This window comes from Jaculus jaculus, chromosome 2 (genome assembly GCF_020740685.1).
Source record: "Jaculus jaculus isolate mJacJac1 chromosome 2, mJacJac1.mat.Y.cur, whole genome shotgun sequence".
Taxonomy (NCBI): Eukaryota; Metazoa; Chordata; class Mammalia; order Rodentia; family Dipodidae; genus Jaculus; species Jaculus jaculus.
In genome coordinates this window covers 48,402,366-48,408,688 of record NC_059103.1, presented here as the reverse complement: position 1 = coordinate 48,408,688, position 6,323 = coordinate 48,402,366, and positions in this window count along the sequence as shown.

The window sequence follows — 6,323 nt, the reverse complement described above, 5'->3', positions numbered from 1 at the left end:
ACAAGCTACTCTTGGTTGGGGGATTTCTGCCAGCAATGCGAACCTGACTGCAACACATGGTTTCATTTCATTCTTACCAGTCCTTTAGTATGGATAAAACAGGATGCCATCCTAGATATTCCTGCCAAACCCGTGGAAAAGTTCTGGACAAACCTGTCTCAAAGGCCACTATGCTCCCCTATGTCTCCACTTCTCACCCAAGCCTGTTCCTCTCCTTTCCTCCCTTCTTTCTTCCTCTCCTCTCCTTCCCCTCTTCCTCCTTTTTCTCTCCTCCCCTCCTCTTCCTTCCTTCCTTTAAAAATTATTTTTGGCTGGGCATGGTGGTACATGCCTTTAATCCCAGCACTCGGGAGGCAGAGGTAGGAGGACTGCTGTGAGTTTGAGGCCACCCTGAGACTACAGAGTTAGGTCCAGGTCAGCCTGGACCAGAGTGAGACCCTACCTTGAAAAACCCAATATGTGTGTGTGTGTGTGTGTGTGTGTGTATGCTGTATAGATGGCTTAGTAGTTAAGGTGCTTGTCTGCAAAACCTAAGGATCCCAGTTGGATTCTCCAGGACCCACATAAGCCAGATGCACAAGGTGGCACATGCATCTGGAGTTCATTTGCAGTGGCTGGATGCCCTGGTGTGCCCATCCTCTCTCTCTCTTTGTCTCACTCTCTCTCCCTCTTCCTCTCTCTCAAATAAATAAATAAATAAATAAATAATATTTTTTAAAAAAGAAGAGTAGCTTTAAAAAAATAAATAAATATTTAAAAAATCATTTTTGAATAGCCAGGCATGGTGACACACACCTTTAATCCCAGCACTCAGGAGGCAGAGGTAGGAGAATCGCAGTGAGTTGGAGGCCACCAAGATACTACATAGTGAATTCCAGGTCAGCTTGGGCTACAGCAAGGCCCTATTTCAAAAAAACGGCTGGAGGGCTGGAGAGATGGCTTAGCGGTTAAGCGCTTGCCTGTGAAGCCTAAGGACCCTGGTTCGAGGCTCGGTTCCCCAGGTCTCACGTTAGCCAGATGCACAAGGGGGCACACGCGTCTGGAGTTTGTTTGCAGAGGCTGGAAGCCCTGGCACGCCCATTCTCTCTCTCCCTCTATCTGTCTTTCTCTCTGTGTCTGTCGCTCTCAAAAAAAAATTAATTAATTAATTAATTAAAAAAAAACGGCTGGAGAGATGGCTTAATAGTTAAGGTGCTTACCTGTGAAGCCTAAGGACCCAGGTTTGATGCCCCATTACCCGTAAGCCAGATGCAAAGGTGGCACATGAATCTGGAGCTCATTTGCAGTGGTTAGAAGCCCTGGTACACCCATTTGGCCGATCTGCCTGCCTCTTTCTCTCTGTCTTATAAATAAATAAAATATATTTTTTTAGCTGGGAATGGTGGCACAAGCTTTTAATCCTAGCACTCGGGAGGCAGAGGTGGGAGGATTGCTATGAGTTCAAGGCCACCCTGAGACTTCATAGTGAATTCCAAGTCAGCCTGGGCTAGAGTGAGACCCTACCTCGAAAAACAAAAAACAAAACAAAACAAAATTATTTACTTGCAAGGAGAGAGGAAAAGATGGAGAGAGAGAGAGAATAGGCACATCAGGGCCTCCAACCACTGCAAACAAATTCCAGATGCATGCGCCATCTTGTGCATCTGGCTTATGTGGGTCCTGGGGAATGGAGCCTCGAACTGAGATCCTTAGTCTTCACAGACAAGCATTTAACTGCTAAGCCAGCTCCCCTTTTTAAAATAATAATACGAAATAATTTTAAAAATATTTTTAAAATTTTTAAAAATTAAATTTATTTGCAAGGAAAGAAAGAGAGAATAAAACATAAAGCCAGATGCACAAAGTAGCACCTGCACTTGGCATTTATTTGCAATGGGTAGAGGCCCTGGTGCACCTGTTAACTCTTCTCTCTTTCTCTCTGTCTGTCAAATACATAAAAAATAGTTTTAAAAAAAACAACAAAAAAAGAAAAACATATTTGCATGTGTGTGTGTGAGTGCATGTAGTAGACAGCCTCCACATTGCTGGGATGGACATACAACCAAACACCGTTTTGTTGGAGGAAAGGATTTATTTCGAGCTTAGAGATCCAGGGGGAGATCCATCAACGGTGGAAGAAGCCAGTTCCCACTCATACAGCCAAGCAGAGAGAAAACATCACCAGCCAGCAAACACCAAAAAGCAGCCAATAGGAACCCTCCCACACACACACCTGAGCTCAAAGTACTCACTTACTCCTTTGGACTGGAATTCAGATCTACCCCTAGTGACACCTTCAGGTTGGACTCCAAGATCCATTTCCAGTGACACCTCCTCCAGCCAGGCTCCTGGGGATCCAAGTTACAAGTTTATTTTTTTGTTTTGTTTTGTTTTTTTGAGGTAGGGTCTCACTCTAGCCCAGGCTGACCTGGAATTCACTATGTCATCTCAGGGTGGCCTTGAACTCACGGTGATCCTCCTACCTCTGCCTCCCAAGTGCTGGGATTAAAGGCGTGCGCCACCATGCCTGGCCAGCTAGTTTTTTTTTTAATGGATTTTTTTTTTTTTTTTTTTTTACTTATTTGAGAGCAACAGACACAGAGAGAAAGACAGATAGAGGGAGAGAGAGAGAATGGGTGCGCCAGGGCTTCCAGCCTCTGCAAACGAACTCCAGAGGCGTGCGCCCCCTTGTGCATCTGGCTAACGTGGGACCTGGGGAACTGAGCCTCGAACCGGGGTCCTTAGGCTTCACAGGCAAGCGCTTAACCGCTAAGCCATCTCTCCAGCCCCAAGTTTAGTTTTTAACACCTGAGACAATGAGGGACACACATTCAAACTACCACAGTGCCCCACGGTCTCTTGCCATTGCAATCGAATTTTATTTTCCTGAGAGAAGTGGGACCATCGAATTCCAGAAGCCGCCCAGTGGAGAAGGATTCTTAGGAAGTGCTTCTTGCACCAAGGAACTCTAAGCGCTCTACCTCCCTCCATTCTTTCAACAGACTTCTGGCATTTCTCTGGCCAGCCCTGGAGGGCTGAGGTGAGGGAGGGGTCAGTTTTCCCTGAGACACTGAGAGGAGACCCTTGAGTCCCAGACAAACTCGAGGTCCTGATAGGATGAGTGTGTCTAGAGTAGGGTATTAAAGTTTGAATATTGAAACTTTTATTTATTTGTAGGGGCTGGAGAGATGGCTTAGCGGTTAAGCGCTTGCCTGTGAAGCCTAAGGACCCCAGTTCAAGGCTCCATTCCCCAGGACCCACGTTAGCCAGGTGCACAAGGGGGCGCATGCATCTGGAGTTCCTTTGCAGTGGCTGGAGGCCTTGGCACGCCCATTCTCTCTCTCTCCCTCTATCTGTCTTTCTCTCTGTGTCTGTTGCTCCCAAATAAATAAATTAATAAAAATTTTAAAAATTATTTGTTTGTATTTATTTTTATTTGAGAGAGAGAGAGAGAGAGGAAGGTAGAAAAAGAGAGAGACAGAGAAACAGAGAGGGAATGGGCTGCCAGGGCCTCTGACTGCTGCAAAAGAACTCCAGACACATGTGCCACCTTGTGCATCTGGCTTACTTGGGTCCTGGGGAGTGGATCTTGAGTCCTTTGGTTTTTTTGAGATAGGTTATCACTCCAGTTCAAATTGACCTGGAATTCACTATGCAGTCTCAGGCTGGCCTCAAACTCAGGGAGATCCTCCTACCTCTGCCTCCAAAGTGCTGGGACTCCAAAATGCTGGGAGGCATGCTCCACTATGCCCAGCTGCTAACCTTTTTCTTTTTTTTTAATTATTTTGGGGGCGTTTTCAAGGTAGGGTCTGGCTCTTGCCCAGGCTGACAGAATAAAGGATTAAAAAAAAATTAGTAAATGCAAGGTGGCTCCAGTTACTAGCTCAAGGACTCACATGGCACTGAGGTGCTTAGCAGCAAGGTAGCTCCCTTTTGTAGGTAGTTCTCTACCTGTAGTTCACCCCCTCCCTTCTACTCCTGTCCCTGTCCTTTTTTGTTTTCATTTGTTTGCTTTTTCAAAATATTTTATTTGACAGAGAAAGAGGGAGAGAGAGAGAATGGGCACTCCAGGGCTTCCAGCCACTGCATACAAACTCCAGACATGTACGTCCCCTTGTGCATCTGGCTAATATGGGTCTTGGAGAATCGAACCTGGGTCCTTTGGCTTTGCAGGCAAATGTCTTTTAACTGCTAAGCCGACTCTTCAGCCCTTTGTTTGCTTTTTTGAGGTGGGGTCTCACTCTAGCCCAGGTTGACCTAGAATTCACTAGGTAGACTCAGCGTGGCCTCAAACTCACAGCAATCCTCCCACCTCTGCCTCCTGAGTTCTGGGATTAAAGGTGTGCGCCACCACACCCAGCTCTATTCCTGTCCCTCCATTCTATTTCACTGCCTCCTGTTTTTTCTCTCCTTGCCTTTCAGGTGGTTGTTTTTTGGCTTCATCCCTTTAAAATCCCCTCTCCCCACCATGAATCTACAATCAACTCTTTATCCCAAGAAAGGCTTTGAACCCTGGCAGTTCTCTATGGTGCCTTTTGAGCTCCCCCGTAGGGTTTCCAACATGATTGACTTTCCTCAGAGGAATCATCCTCTCTCCTCACAAACCTCTTGACCTTACCAGACTGAGAAAGGTCTCTTTCTTCCTCTGCAAGCCTCCTCCCTTGGGGATAAGGACAGATCATGGCATGCACATGCAAACGCACTTGCTTGGGTTGTTTTTCCATGTGGTTGTGGCCAATGGCCACGTGGTAGGGTAAATTTAACACTCTCTTTTCCCCTGGGTTCTGGGACTTCCTCTGTCCCTGCTTTGTCTTCAGAGCCTGAGAGACCTGGGACCACGTGTGCCATTCATGTGGCAGGATGTGATCCCCAGGCAACTGTGTTTCTAGTTGAACGCAGGCACCATACCAGGCTGCTGAGGCTTTAAATAAGAGTTAGCTTTAAAAAAAGTTATTTTATTTTTATTTATTTAACAAAGAAAGAGGGAGAGAGAATGGGCACATCAGGGCCTCCAGCCACTGCAAACCAACTCCAGATGCATGCACCCCTTTGTGCATCTGGCTAATTTGGGTCCTGGGGAATCAAACCTGAGTCCTTTGGCTTTGCAGGCAAACACCTTAACCACTAAGCCATCCCTCCAGCCCCCCCCTCTTTTTTTCTTTTTTGGTTTTTTGAGGTAGGGTCTCACTCTGGCCCAGGCTGACCTGGAATTAACTATGTAGTCTCAGGGTGGCCTCGAACTCACAGTGATCCTCCTTCCTCTGCCTCCCGAGTGCTGGGATTAAAGGCGTGCGCCACCACGCCCACCCCCCCCCCTTTTTTTTTTAACAGTTTGGTTTCTGAGGGACTTGATTAACTGGCCCAGGTCGCCCTCACATAAGGCAACCTAGACCCTCTCCTTCTTCTACTAGAACTCATGCTGAGACAAAAATGTGCACATCCAGGCCGGAGAGATGGCTCAGCAGTTAAAGGTGCTTGCTTGTAAAGCCTGATAGCCCTGGTTCTACTGCCCAGCACCCCATGTAAAGCCAGGCACACAAAGTGGCACATGTGTCTGGAGTTTGTAGTGGCAGGCAGCTCAGGTGCACCCATTCTATCTCTGTCTCTCTTTCTCTCTCAAATAAATAAATAAAAGAAATAAATAGCCAGGCATGGTGGCACACACCCTTAATCCCAGAACTGGGGAGGCAGAGGTAGGAGGATTGCCATGAGTTCAAGGCCACCCTGAGACTCCATAGTGAATTCCAGGTCAGCCTGGGCTAAAGTGAGACTCTACCTCAAAAAACCAAAAAAAAAAAAAAAAAAAGAAAGAAAGAAAGAAAAAAAGAAATAAAATATAAAATATTCTCTTTCTTTCTTTCTTTCTTTTCTTTTTTGAGGTGGAGTGTTGTATTAGCCCAGGCTGACCTTGAATTCATGACAAGTAGTCTCAGGTTGGCCTTGAACTCACAGTGATCCTCCTACCTGAGTGCTGAGTGCTGGGATTAAAGGTGTGTGCCACCATGTCTGGCTAAAAAAAATATTCTTTTAAAAAAGTGTTCACAGGCTGGAGAGATGGCTTAGCGTTTAAGGCACTTGCCTACAAAGCCTAAGAACACACATTGGGATCACCAGGTCCCACATAGCTAGAGATGCAAGCATGCAATGTCACATATGTGCCACAAGGGGGCACATGCGTCTGGAATTCTTTCACAGCAGGCCGAAGTTCCTAACAGGCCCATTCTCTTTCTCTCTTTCTCCCCCGCCCCCCTTTCTCTCTCTCTCTCAAAAATAACAGTAAAGCGGGGCGTGGTGGCGCAGGCCTTTAATCCCAGCACTCGGGAGGCAGAGGTAGGAGGATCGCC